We start from the raw sequence: 15784 nt of genomic DNA, 5'->3' as shown, positions 1-15784 counted from the left end.
TCTTAGGAAGGCCCTAAACAAAGATGTCTACTTCTTACAGATAAAAAAAACAACAACATCTAGTCATAGAAGCTTCCAGTAACTCTGAATATGCTCTGATCAAATTTCTTTCTTTAGTAAACGATGGAGTCAGCCTGAGTCAGTATTTCTCAAATTTGAGAAGTCACAGAGCCTGAATCTGAGAATTCAAGGGCCTGAATTTTTAGAACTTAGAATTAAAAGTTTCTCATAGCAGCATTATTCATAATGGCCAGAAAGTAGGAACAAAACCAAATATCCATAGCTTGATGAATGGGATACAATGAAAAAAATCAGCCACGAAAAGGAATGAAGTGGTGATATACGGCACAACAGATGAAATCTTGAAAATGTGCTAAATGAAAGAAGGCACACAAGAGGTCACATATTGTATGGTTCCGTTTATACACAATGTCCAGAATATGCAAAGTAGACAGAAAGTAGATTATTAGTTGTCAGGGGCTGGAGGGAGAGGGAAATAGGTAATGACTGCTAATGGGGATGGGGATTTTTTTCGGGGGGTAATGAAAATGTTCTGGAAGTATATAGTGATGGTCATTGTACAATCTGTGCATATACTAAAAACCACTGAATTGCAGATTAAGAGGATGAGTTTTATGGTATGCCAATTATATCTCAACCAAAAGTTACATGATATTATTTTAGTTGGCTACTGGGTACCAAGATAAATACTTTGTGTGGGACAGTGAATCCTTGTCTCCAGATTCACTTATGCAGTGGCTAGCCAGATGGTCTAGAAAGCATTTATGTTAACTCTGGATGATCATGGGACATCTAAAATTTAAAATATTCACAGATAACTTCTAGACCCCAATAATTCATCGGTGGAAACTCCAAGGTCCACAAACCCTGGTTTTTTGAAACACTGACCCAGATAATCTCACAGGATTTGTAACCCTTTTACATGATGTGTGATGAGGACTTTTCAATAAGGTGCTTTCCAAAGACAATGTCTAACCAGGGACACCTTGGGATTTGCTTGTGTCAGACTACTCCATCTATACTCCAGGTAGTAGACCAAACATGTGATCTATGAGGATGGAATGTATAAGCTCCAGGATGAGATGAAAATGGAGTTCAATATCAGGTAATCTAATGTGGAAAATCCTCTGAGGAAGGCCTCCCACTGTAGTCTCACTTGGGCCACAGATTTACCACCCCTGATTTAAACACTATGACCTTCCATAGAGGGTCCCTAGCAATGGAATAAAGATGAATGCTACTAACTCATATCAGAGGGGAAGGCCAGTGGGACATTTATGAGAGTAAGGGGGTTTTCCTACACAGGCTGTTTGGGCATGGGCAAAAGTGAAGGATTTTAGGGTGTGGTTCATGGTTGGCCCTTCTACTTATTTAGCTGGAGGGCAATTCTCTCGGGCTCATTGACCTTTTGTTTCCTCACTGAGAAAAAAAAAATCAAACTATCCCACCTCTTGGAGCCATTGTTCAGATGAGTTTGGTTCATCAAACCTTTATGGAGCACCTCTTCTCCATTTGTTAGACAGTGAGCTGCTGCTGGAAAGAAACCTGTGTGGCCTCTGCCTTCAGGGAGCCAATAACCTAGCAGGGGAGACTATTATATTGAGTGTTATGGGAAGAAACTTCAGGTTTAGAGGACTTTGATAACTCGAGTGCTAGAAAAATATATGATAACAATGTATCTTGACTATCTAATATGCATAAATAGTTGGTCTGATTCCTGGCTCTGGGTATTTGTCTAATAATATTTTTGTAGAATTAAGCATTCACCTGGGTATTGACTGAACTCACCATCTCCCATAAGGACATTTCCTATTGTGCCCACTAGGTGTCTTATTATTATTATTATTATTATTATTATTATTATTATTATTTAAAGATTTTTCTATTCATGAGAGACACAGAGAGAGAGGCAGAGACACAGGCAGAGGGAGAAGCAGGCTCCATGTACGGAGCCCGACGTGGGACTTGATCCTGGAGACCCGGGCCGAAGGCAGTCGCCAAACCGCTGAGCCACCCAGGGATCCCCTAGGTGTCTCATTATTTTGCAAGAAAATGGAATAGCACAGTTGTTTCCACCTGTGTCAGGAGTGAGCTATAGACATCCAGCTCATTTAGCTAAAATCTCAACCCCTTGGTAGCAACCATTGTATAAAATGCCCACAGTGTAGCTGCCTTTCATTTGAGAAGAAATAATGGAAGAAGATGTCTTTGGGGATTCTCGTTCTCATCCACCATATATGTACAAAGTGCTGTCCTAAAAAAGAAGAACTAGGAAGATGAAGTAGGAATTCTCCCACAAAATGGATACTAAGACCTATGGGCTACATCATGCATCCCTACTGGTTTCCTGAGCTAGAGGTTAGCTGTCACCTGCATGGGAGCTGACACCCCCAAACCACACTGTATTATCTGTGTGCCCAGGGAGGTGTGTTCTTCCCCATTAATTGGTGTCAAAGAAGTCATTTTCACAATAAAATCCAGGGTCTGGGGCAGCCTGGGTGGCTCAGCGGTTTAGCGCCACCTTCAGCCCAGGGTGTGATACTGGAGGCCCCAGGATGGAGTCCCACATCAGGCCTCCTGGCATGGAGCCTACTTCTCCCTCTGCCTGTCTCTCTCTCTCTCTCTCATTCTCGCTCTTGTTCTCTCTCTCTCTCTGTGTGTCTCATAAATAAATAAATAATCTTAAAAAAAATCCAGGGTCTCTTCCTGCACTGGGAATTTCAAGTTTGTAAATGATATACAAGTGCTTATTCCAATATTTTCCCCCTTTTTTGTCCATGACTTTTCTTTCAATGGCCTATGGCAGAACACTTTGCCTATGAGTGACGTCAGAGAGAAGGCACTAGATAACAAACAAGAGAAGAATGCCTTCACAATCTATTGCAACTTAAAGAGCTCATCTCATCAGGCTTTCACATCCACTAATGGGAGTATAAATGGATATAACCTTTCTGCAATGCAATTTGGCAATATCTACCAAGAATGCATTTCAGAAGTTTATATTCTTTTACCCTCTGCCTGTCAGGATCCCAAAAGGAAAGGAGTTTCCCCAGGATGGTTCAAATGAAGAGACTTTAAAAAAAAGATTACTTACAGCTGGGGAGGCCAGGCTAAAGGAGCAAACAAAGGATGTTGAGGCACAGTGGGAAGCTGTTACCATTCTTAGAGCTAAAGGACCAGAAAGGAACTAATCTTGGAATAGAATCTAGTAATAAGAGCTAGAATAGTGGAGGGAGCAACCACCAAGAAAGCGGGCTGGGCTGCAGATGGGTAGGGCATGCAGCCACTGCCCCAAAGCAGGGAGAGAGTGAGGAGTAGATACCCCTACTTCTCTCTCTTCTCACCCTCTGATCTCCTCTTGATGATACCCACTGACTAAATCCCAAGGAAACCAAAGGAGGAGGAATCCTGGCAATGCTATCTATAAAGAGAGTAGAATAAAGAAAGGCAGAGAAGGGAGTGGCAGCAGGAATTGGAAAACAACCAGCACAATCCTATAATTCCATTTCTGGAAATATATCCTGGGGACAGGATCAAAGATGGAAGAAAAAAATTGTATGCAAGGATGTTCTTCATAGCACTAAGTATAATAGTGAAAAAATGAAAACAAGTTAAATTTCCTATAATAGGAAGAGATAAATAAATTATAGTGTACCCATCATTTGGAATATCACTGTGCCATTATAGACATGTTTGAAGAATCTGTGGTGATAGGCAGAAACACTTGTCATAAAGTGTTAATTGAAAAAAAAGGACACAAAACTGTATGTATAGTATTAACTCAAACTCTTTGATGCTTATATGCAAAGGGAAAAACACTTTGAAAAAATATTTCTTTTTGATGATGGGGTTACATTATCTTTTCTCCCTAACTTCCAATTTTCTTTTTCCTGTTCACAATAAGCATATGATACTTTTGTGATCAGAGAAGAAAATCAATGCCAAAAAGGAAAGTTGACCTCATTGAAATGGACTCTGCTCAATTTAAAATATTGATGATGAACACAATAGTAAATTAAAACCAATGACATGAATAGTGAACCTCAATCTATATCTATTTGCTACCTGGAAAAAAAGTGAAAGAAAAATCAGTCAATTTCTACATGATATCAAATATACAGATGGATGATTTTGATTTTTGACTATATTTTTTATTCTTCACCTGAATGGCAGGTGTCATATAAATTCAGCTTTAGCATAGGACCATTCTTCTTTTACAACTCTGGAGAATCCAAGAAATTTCTATAACCTAAAAGTTGTTAATTATACTGAAATAATAGTGTTCTCTCTTTTAAATTTTATTGTTTAGTATTCTGTATCATTTTAAAACTATATTTTATTTTTTATCAATTAGCCAACTGATACACAAATACATTTTTGTTTTAAAGATTCAAACAAGGGGCAGCCCTGATGGCGCAGCAGTTTGGTGCCGCCTGCAGCCTGGGGTGTGATCCTGGAGACCTGGGATCAAGTCCCACATCGGGCTCCCTGCATGGAGCCTGCTTCCCCCTCTCCCTGTGTCTCTGCCTCTCTCTCTCTCTGTGTGTGTCTATGAATAAATAAATAAAATCTTTAAAAAAAATAAAGATTAAAACAATACAAAGAATACAAAATTTTCCCTTGACTACCTCCTCACTTGGTCTCCTTCCCCTAAGTAACCTGTTTTCAGTTTATTATGTAAGTCTTGAGACATTTGCTTATTGTTTACATGCATACATATGCATATAGAAATATATGGTTTTATTTTCATTTTCTAAGTAAATGGTGTTTATATTGTACATATTATTCTGCAACTTGTTTTTTTTCTCATGTTGAAGCTCTACTTCATTCATTTCCAATGGTTACACAGTTTTCCATGGTTTGGATATTCTATAGTTTTTCTGACCACTTTACCTGTTGATGGTTATTTAAGTTGTTTTTGGTTATCCTGCCATTTCAGACAATGCTGTGGTGAAACACTTTGTGCATGCCCTTATTTGCATATATATCTGAACATTATTTTTCTAAGGGAGCAATTGAAAAACAGCATTTCTGGTTTGAAAGGAATATGCACTTAAGTTTTTGGTACTGTCCAGCAGCCTTCCATAAAGCTTTATCAATTTACACTCACAATAAGATGAAAAGATGCCAAACCTTGCTAATAACCAGGAAAATTAAAATAACAATAGGACATCATTTCATGATCTTGGGTTCACAAATTGAAAAAGATATTACAAAGTATAAAGGAGGATGGACACATATATCCTCACATAAAGGTTCTTTTTACAACTAGCATCTACACATTAGGGAAGGGTCCTTGGAGACTTAATGAAATGTGATTACACTAGACACTTGTGATGAATAAACAAAGGATATTTCTGTTACAGGATCATTGATTTTTCTAAGTGCTAACAGTAGCCCTGTTAACATGCATGCTGTTAACATGCATTCACCCAGGGCATTCTTATCAGTTACTGTTGTTTCATAATTACTAATTCCTTAATTTGCTAAGTAGATAAGAACTTCTCCAGTTTAATAACCATCTTGAGTTACAAATTATACAGCACTTTCTCATACGTTGCTTCAATTGTCCTCTGCCTCAGTGACAGGGTGAGGTGTTATCTTAAATGAGGAAGTTGGCTCAAAGAAGTTCAATGATTTCCCAAGCCAGCTAATAAGTAGAGAGGCTAGAGTCTTCTGACTCCGTTTCATCAGCTTCCCATTTACTCAATTGCTTTAAAAACAAAGGACAGTGGAAGTCCTCTCTGCTTCTTCTTTGGAGTTCAAGTCATCCAAAAGGAACCACAGGGGGCAGCCTGGTGCAGCGGAAGATGATACATCAGGCTGGAAGCCTAAGAATTGGCAGCGGTCCTCCTAGCTGCCAAGACATTAGGCAAGTCATTTAGCCTCCCTGGCCTCTGATGCCTCTTTAGGGGAAAAAAAAAAAAAACAGACCTTGATGCTTGCTTACTAGTACTGTAAGTGGAGATGGAGATGATGCCATGCAGTTCCTCCTAGGTGTAAGACTTTATTGAAGCCAAACTTAGACAAGTCGCCTTCTCTCTGCTCATATATTTTATGAAATATCATTTTCTGCAATGGATTTTTTTCTCTACAAATAGGAACCCACAAAGGAAAAACTTACCATAGGTTGCTTTCTTTGATTGAAGTCTGAAAATGTTCCATTATCTCTCCTTTTCTCTTTCTCTTTCTCTCTCTCTCTCTCTCTCTCTCTTTCTTTCTTTTAGCATTATTAAGTTAAACTCTTTGCCAAAGGCTAGGGAAATCCCCAGGGAACAACAGCAAATGGTTTCAGGTAGCTGGCTGCATCTGAAAAGATGTTTTCTGCTGGATCTCTTACTCCTTGGCAGGACTCCAATTCCACCTACATTTTTTGTTGCCTCTTATTACAGATTTTTAAAGTGACTTACTTTCCCATCCTATTTCCAATAGTGTGAAAGCTTTAACCAGAGTTGCTCTTTATAGTTTCAGCTTTCATAAACCAAAAATTTTAAGATGTGGAATGAGTCTTAAGAGAGCAATTGATCCTGTCCTCTATCTTTGAACAGATAAAATATTTTTCCATTTAACAGAGGAAGCATCTGATACCCAGAAAGCCTGTGACTTATTCAAGGTTTCACACAGTTAGCAAGTATCCTCCTACAGCACTATTCCATTCTAACTGCATGACAGTTTATTGGTGATCCTGGCTCTTCCAGAAAATCACAATGAACATCAAAATGAGTAAGCCATATGATCATTGGTTGTTTTCATTTTATCACACATCACGAATTCTTATAGTTCTAACCATATTTTGATGCATTATTTATGAGAGCCATCTGGTCACAGGTTTGCAGAGAAAACTCTGTAATTTGAAAAGTGTGCTTCATTCTTCCAGGAAACACACTGCATAGCTTTGGATCTATCCTTTACCTATTCATCAGTGATAAGTGATACAATCAGAATTGTTAACTGCATTTTTTAAAATTGAGGTATAATTTACTTACAGTCAAGTGCATACATCTTAAGTATAAAACTCAAAACATTTTTACCTGTGCATATAAAATGTAACCATAACCCAGATCAAGATACAGAGCACTACCAGCATATCTGAACATCCTTTGTATCCTGTATCAGTAACCACCCTTCAAGGCAACCACTATTTTAACTTCTATCACCAGAAATTAGTTTTAAAGTTCAAAAAATTATGGTTTTGCACTTCACACTAATGGAATCATACAATATAGACTGTCTTGTGTCTCCTTTCTTTCATCCAACATTTGTTTTTGAAATTGTTAACTACATTCTAAAATTGTAATTCACTTTCTGGTTCAAGTCCTCAGGGAATCTCAAAATTGGGTATATCATAATGCCAGATGTAACAGGTATGTGTGGTCTTATAAAATAAAAAAAGCAGTGGAGAAAAGAACTTTTTAAAAATGACTAAAAATAAATAAATAAAATAAATAAAAATGACTAGAATAATCTACACTGCTCTTGTCACTTTCTACTCTTGCACTGTTATTTTCTCTCTTCATCTCAGCTTTTAAATAGGCTCTGATCCACCCAAGTATTCTCTTTTCTTTTCCTCATAATGGATAAATACTTATCTATATCTAGTATTCTGCATCAGTGTTCCACAATCATTGGTCTAAAAGCTGGAAATGGCCCGAAGCTATCATCTAACACAGACCTCTGTCATCGACAAGAAAAGCATTATTATTCCCTATATTCTCATTCAGCAGATATTTACTGAGCACATATAATCTTCAGTATATTTTTCTAGGTATTATGAGAGGACTACAAAAATATAGCAGGCATGTGCCCTACCCTTATGAGCTTCCAGCCTTGCAGAGAAGCAGAAGTAGCACAGATTATCTATATAAGAAATCATAATACAAACTATAAAACATTAAATGACAACCTTGAGGTTAAAAGAAAAAAGTGCTGTGTGAAACCAGGGGGAAAGGTAACTTCTAGCTGGGGTGATGGCAAGGAAACTTGGCAGGAAAATATTGAAAACGTGATACAGAGATCATTTTCCATGGTTTATTTAATTCTCACCATTATTTCTGGTATTTAAGAAGTAGGATGCCATAGCTAGGTGGGCTTAGTCATGCCGTGATGGAGGAAGGCATTTTAGATCAATAACTAAAAGGACAAAGACATTAAATTGGGAAATCATGCAACATGTACAGGGAACAGTAATGCAGTTTGACCCAAGACTACAGCAAGTGACGAAGAAACTTGGGGCCGAAGGTGGTTGAGGATTACCCAAGGCCACAGCACTAAGGAGAACCAGAATGGGGATTGAATCCCAGGGATCTTCCTTCTTTGATGTTATTTCCATAACTTAATCAAGTCAACATTTTAGCTACTGTACACTTCACTTACAACAGCCCGTTATAGACTGTCCATTAATTAATTGGTTTAACAAACACTTACTAAATATCCACTTCATGCCAGGCACAAATGGACACTGTCGTCTCCAAGGTTGATTTGGAATGTAATATAAAATAATATTTTCCAAGTGAGGAGTAGGACCAATATTGGGGTAAGACAGATTTCATTTCTCTTTAATTGCTAGAACTTTTCAAGTTATGCCTCAGAGAAAATACCATAAATAACAGTGAGAATTAAATAAACCATGGAAAATTATCTCTGCATCATGTTTTCAACATGATACACCCACACCAACTCTTAGCATTGACTCTATATGTGGTTTTTCCATAACTATTTTTACTTATATTTGAGCAAGGCATAATACAGGGGAATCTGAAACCTTCCATTCTTGAACTAAAGTTTAAAAACATTCCTAATATTATAGTACAACAAGACTCACTTCCTTTTAGCTTATCAACCACCGAAAGACATTTCCCCTTTGTACTTGTTATGTTTAATGTAACTATGGAGATACAATACTTTGTATGCAACGAATACACATGATTCTGGTTTAATGTACTCATTTTCTGAGAAACATTAAAAAAATTGTGGTCACTATTAAACCTTTGTGCTTCGATATTTCAATGTAAATCCAGTACATATATAAATAAAATTCATGAGGGAATATAGTTAAGAACCAATGACTCTGGATCCTTTCTAATTTCATTGAATTGTTCCTAATGAAAGCATTGGTGCCAGATAAGAAAGAAAAGAGGTAATTATTATTTGAACAAATTAGGCTATCAGATATCTCAATAAATTATAGGGAATATAAAGTTGAATTTTGAGAATTCTATTTCTAGGCATATGACAGGCTAGACATTCAGACTGCCCTTCCCACTGAAAATGTTTAAATCTTTTTAAAAAATCCTCAACTTCTTCAAAGCACTGAAGCATAAACTAGAAAGCAAGGAATTATCAGCTCAAAGGGAAGTGAAGTAGGAACCCAGACAGGTAATTGACAATATGGTTCAAGTATGTAACACCAGGAGGCACCATTTATATTCTATTTGCCTAAATGATGTCACTGGAATTGCTCAATTCTATGGCCCTGAAGTTGTTTTTGCCCAAATTTGTATTTGCTCAAGCTGGTGAATTTTAGCTTTGGTTTGGGTAGGGGGAACTGGGACAGAAGATAAAGCTTAAGGCTTCAAGAATCCTATAAATAAGTCATCCTATAATAAAATAATCCCAGGGGCACCTGGTGGCTCAGTCAGGTAAGTGTCCAACTCTTGATCTCAGCTCAGCTCTTGATCTCAGGGTAGTGAGCTCAAACCCCATATTAAAAAAAAATTAAAATAGGGCAGCCCAGGTGGCTCAGTGGTTTAGCGCTGCCTTCTGCCCAGGGTGTGATCCTGGAGTCCCAGGATCAAGTCCCACATCGGGCTCCCTGCGTGGAGCCTGCTTCTCCCTCTGCCTGTGTCTCTACCTCTCTCTCTCTCTCTCATGAATAAATAAATAAAATCTTTAAAAATTTTTTTAAAAATTAAAATAAAATAATCCTATTGTAATAATGCTTGGACCCTTTAGGTGGGGATGAAAAACCTACATACCCATTCATCCTCAGATGCCTGCATGGAAAATTTGTATGGGGTACTAACCAGAACTGAGAACCAAAAAATCCTGTCACTGAAAGACTGTATGTAATGTCATGATAATCTAGAGGCAAGATAGATCCCCAAATCCTTAGTCCATTATTATAAGTTGAGTAGGCCCCACATGCATGGAACAGCAAATGCAAATCATTTCTGAAGGAATGTATCTCAATAAGCCACAAATTATTTTCTAAGGAAAATGAACAGCTCACAGTAACAAGCATTAAGAACTCCCCCAAAACAAGTTATATGGGTGAGGACCTAATAGAAACAACATAAAACTCTCACAAAGACTTCAGATATTTGAACTATCAGCCACAGAAAGCGAAATAACTATGTTTTATTTCTTTAAAAAAATACAAAATGGAAAACACCTACACAAAACAAGAAACAACAGAAAATAGTCTAGCAGATTAAAAAAATTCTAGAAATGAAAAACAGAGTAACTGAAATCAATATCCTGATGGACAGGTTTAACAGTAATTAGACACAAGTGAAGAGAAAATTAAGAACAGAAAGATATGGCAACAGAAATTATCCAGCATATGCTAAAAGGAGACAAGGAAGGGGTATGTGGGTAGCTCAGTTGGTTAAGTGTCTACCAATGCAGGTCATGATCTCAGGGTCCTGGGTCCTCCATGTTGGGCTTTCTGCTCAGTCTGCTTCTCTACCTCTCTCTGCCCTTCCCCCTGCTTGTGCTCACTCTTTCTTGCTCTCTCTCTCAAATAAATGAATAAAATCTTTTAAAAGAGAAAGAGACAAAGAAAAAGGAAAACAAAAGCAGTTACTAGATGGAAAATAAAGATATTCTTTTTATTTTTTTTTAAAGATTTTATTTATTCATGAGAGACACAGAGAGAGAGGAAAAGACAGAGGCAGAGGGAGAAGCAGGCTCCCCATAAGGAGCCCAATGTAGGACTCTATCCTGGGACTCCAGGATCATGCCCTGAGCCAAAGGCAGACACTCAACCACTGAGCCACCCATGCATCCTGCCACCCTGGCATCCCAAAATAAGATATTCTTCAACATACATCAACCTGATTGGAATTCTGGAAGGAGAGGACAGAGGCAACATTTGAAGAGACAGTAGCAAAGAATTTTCTAGGACCAATCTGTTTTATTTATTTTTTTAAAGATTTATTTATTTATTTATTTATTTATTTATTTATTCAGAGAGAGCAAAAGAGAGAGACATAGGCAGAGAGAGAAGCAGGCTCCATGCAGGGAGCCCAGTGTGTGACTCAATCCTGGGTCTCCAGGATCACACCCCAGGCTGCAGGCAGTGCTAAACCACTGCGCCACTGGGGCTGCCCAGACCAATCTGTTTTAAAACACAGATTTATATGAAGTTTTTTTGTTAAGAGAATGAAAAGACTAGTCATACACAGGGAGGAAATATTTGCAAATGACATTTGACAAATGACTTGTGTCTGGAATATATATATATATGTATATATATATATAAAAAGGATACATATATATATTTGAGATATATATATCAAAAGTCTTGTGTCTGGAATATATATATATAAATTCAACATATAAAATTATATATAAAATATATTAAAATATATAAAATATGTATAATTATATAATTTACTTATATATTTATATACTTATTTTAATATATTTATATATTATTAATTATATAATTAATTTTATATATAAAATTCAAAAATAAGAAAACCTAATAAATGGGCAAAAGATTTAAATATATATCCCACTAAAGAAGAGGCATGGATGGCAAATAAGCAATGAAAAGTTGCTCAACATCATTTGTCATTACAGAAATATAAACTAAAACTACAATGAGGTCCTACTACACACCTGTTAGAATAGCTAAAATAGAACAATATGACAATACCAAGAGCTGGTGAGAGTACAGGAAGCAATTTCATTCTCTCAAACACTCTCTTGCATTGCTGGTGACCAACGCCTATTGGTACAGATACTCTAGAAAGCAGTTTGGCAATTTTTCAGTTAACGTAGTTAACAAAGTCAAACATAGAATTACCACAGATGCAAAAATCTGAGTCTCACCTATTTGGCAGAGTGAAATTAAAACTTAGGTTCATTCAAAAACCTGAGCATAAATATTAATAATGACTGGGCAATGACTAAACTGTAGTAAATCCATAAAATGGAATATTACCTAGCAATAAAAACCGAATAAACTCTTGGTAGACACAAGAACACGGATGAATCTCAAAGCAGTTTGCTAAATTAGAGAAGCCAGACTCAGGCAGCCCGGTGGCTCAGTGGTTTAGCACCGCCTTCCGCCCAGGGAGTGATCTTGGAGACCAAGGATCAAGTCCCACATGGGGCTCCCTGCCCAAAGTGGGACTTGATCCTTGGTCTCCCTGCATGGAGCCTGCTTCTCCCTCTGCCTGTGCTTCTGCCTCTCTCTTTCTCTCTCTGTGTGTCTTTCATGATTAAATAAAATCTTAAAAAAAAAAAAGAAGCCAGACTCAAAAGATTACATATTGTACGATTCCATTTACGTGACATTCTAGAAAAGACAAACTACAGGTAAACAGTGGTTACCTGAGGTTAAGTGTGGGGTAAGGGTCTGATCACAAGGTGATAGCATAGAGAAATTTGGGGGGGTTGTGCTTCGTATTTTGATTGTAGTAGTAGTTTTACCATTCTACACGTTGCCAAAACTTATTTTTACTGTATGTTATATAATTTTTTAAGAGAAAAATATGGTCAAACTGGGTAAAAATACAGTAGGGTCTCTGTTGGCCAAGGGCAAACTATGTTCAGAAAAAAGTAAGTTCGATTCTCATTCTGAAATGAGATTATGAACCAGATCTCATTTAAAGGTGAACAGTATTTCAAATTTTAGGACTGCTAACATATATCAGGAAATAAAAACCAACACATATCAGACCTCAATGCAGTTTAATGTATCATAGTTTTGTGTACCTTACAAAACTGCAAAACTAAGAATCAAGAGGTTGTTAAAATTGTATGTTTGAAGAAACAAGAGGAGTCCTTGAATTTTTCACATTTCATCCAGCTGTTTTGCCATTAGAAAGCTAATTTTAGAGGGAGTAATCTTCTTATAAAATACAGTGTAATTAAGAAAAGTAGAGTTTTGGGTTTTTCTGTGGGTTTTTTTTTTTTCTGAGACTTCTAATTCAGAGTTGTACAGAGTGCTTGGTTTTTTGAACCAAGCCAGCAACCTGAGAATACTCTGAATCAAAAATCTAAGAATAAGTCAAGAAACTTTAGGCTAAAGAATCATAGTTAGCTGCTACATGAATGGAGTTCCAGCTGCTTTATGCTAATGGACTTTAAAATGAAAATAAAATTACAAATAATTTTTTTCCTCAATCTGTGAAAAACAACTTGGAAACCATAATGTGTGACAGATTACCCTTCCTTGCAAGCTGAATGACTGTATTTGCTTTGTAATGCCTGTAAGAGAAATGTGGTTGCCTACTCTTGCTGAAGACAGTAATAGCTGGGTTTTTTGCTTTCTTTTTCTGAAAGGAATCATCAGCAACTTGGAACACATTGACACATTTTTTGAACAATGGTACTACAAAAAAAAAAAAAAAAGTTAGGAGTCAAACCCAAGAAGCCAAATGTTAACCAAATAACTTAGACCACAAAGTCCAAACTAGTTTTCCCATTTCTCAAAATTACTGAAACAGCATACACACCAAATCTCCAGTTTTCATGTATCATGTAGACATTGCCACACATGCAGACATTCTTCACTTTTTAGGCCAAAATTAGGCCAAACTTTTCATCCTGTTACAAAGGTGAATAATAACTTTTTGCAATTAATTATTGAAACAAACTAGATTAAGAGAAGACAATTTCATGTAACTCCTCACCGGTTCAAAGGCTATATATAAGGAAGGATTTTAAGGGTGTTGATAATAGCTTATTCAGAGCATGAGTTTCTGTTCAGCTACATAATAGGGACATGTGGGTGGCTCAGTGGTTGAGTGTCTGCCTTCAGCTCAGGGTGTGATCCCAGAGCCCCAGGATGGAGTCCCACATGGGACTCCCTGTGGGGAGCCTGCTTCTCCCTCTGCCTATGTCTCTGCTCTCTCTCTCTCTCTCTCTCTCATTCTCTCTCTCTCTCATGAATAAAGAAATAAAATCTTTAAAGAAGGGCAGCCCGGGTGGCTCAGCGGTTTAGCGCCACCTTCAGCCCAGGGCCTGATCCTGGAGACCTGGGATGGAGTCCCACATGGGGCTCCCTGCAGGGAGCCTGCTTCTCCCTCTGCCTCTCTCTCTCATTCTCTGTGTGTCTCTCATGAGTAAATAAATAAAATCTAAAATGTATATATACATATATATATATATACATTTAAAGAAAAAAACAGCCTTTAAAAAAATAAACTACGTAATACAAATCTTAAGTTATAAATATTTCAACCAACTCCAGTCACTGGAGTAAGTCATTCCAACCAGTCAAGAGCCCAAGAAACTTCTACAGAAGAAAAAAAAAAAAAAAAAGGAGAGAGACCTAAGGAAACTAGCATCTTATATATGCTTTTCTGAGGCTTTAGCATCACCTAATTATAATAAATTACTGTACTCAGTCACATGATTAAAGCTGATAAATCATGAGACCACTGACTGGCTGAACGTACTTTTGTGTGGTTAGGAAAACCATATTACTGAACTGTTGGCCACTGGCTTGTGACATTTATAAGAACTCTGGCAATTTACCCACAACTACTGAAAAAAAATGTTTTAAACCTTTCTTTAAATTTCAACAAAAAAATGATCGTATGTGTGTAGGAATGGGAAAAACTGTGGAAAAGTTATTCTCATCAGGCTAGTTTTGAGTGGATACAACATGTTTACAAAATGTTGTGAGATGGTCAGATAAGCAGTTCCAATGAGAGCATACTACACAGTTATCATGAGTCATGTGCTGCCTGAGAATTTTCAGTCTATCAGAGAGGCCCATATGTTGCTTTTTATCATTCAATTTCATTTCAGAATCAAAACTGAAAAAAAGAAAACTTTGAAACCCAAGCAAGTCACCTGTGGCCAGAGTGGGGCCTCTTGCAAAAAAAGAATCCAAAAAACAAAAAACCCCTACCCATATAGACTAACATATTTTTGAGGAACAGGCTTTGGTTTCAGAGCATTATTGCAGCAGTTTAATTCATGTGCTGAAGTATCACAAGTACATTTACAGCAAATTTTTTAACAGTTTATGTGCCCTCAGCTATTTTACCACTTTTTTTTTTTTTAAGATTTTTTATTTGGGACACCTGGGTGGCTCAGCAGTTTAGCGCCTGCCTTCAGCCCAAGACCTAATCCTGGAGACCAGGGATCCAGTCCCGCGTCAGGCTCCCTGCATGGAGCCTGCTTCTCCCTCTGCCTGTGTCTCTGCCTCTCTCTCATGAATAAATAAATAAAATCTTTTTTTAAAAAATAAATAAAAATAAATAAATATTTTTTAAAGATTTTATTTATTTATTCATGAGAGACACAGAGGCAGAGACACAGAGGGAGAAGCAGGCTCCATGCAGGAGCCTGACGCGGGACTGGATCCCTGGTCTCCAGGATCAGGCCCTAAGCTGAAGGCAGGCGCTAAACCGCTGAACCCCCCAGGCTGCCCCCAAAAATATTTTTATTTTTAAGTAATTTCTATAGCCAACATGGAGCTCGAACTCATAACCCTGAGATCAAGAGTTGTCTGCTCCACCGACTGAGCCAGTCAGGCAGCCTGTGATTTTACCATTTTTAAGAGAAATGAGAAACAGTA

General features: G+C 37.4%; 1 long non-coding RNA gene across 2 annotated transcripts in view; it reads right to left on the bottom strand.

Annotated features, from left to right (window-relative positions):
• LOC125754021 (uncharacterized) overlaps positions 1-15784 on the bottom strand; it is a 71120-nt gene that overhangs the window by 40409 nt on the left and 14927 nt on the right. The gene's annotated exons all lie outside the window — the stretch shown is intronic.

This window comes from Canis lupus, chromosome 30, assembly GCF_003254725.2.
Source record: "Canis lupus dingo isolate Sandy chromosome 30, ASM325472v2, whole genome shotgun sequence".
Classification (NCBI taxonomy): Eukaryota; Metazoa; Chordata; class Mammalia; order Carnivora; family Canidae; genus Canis; species Canis lupus.
This window is presented reverse-complemented; position numbering and strand designations above follow the sequence as displayed.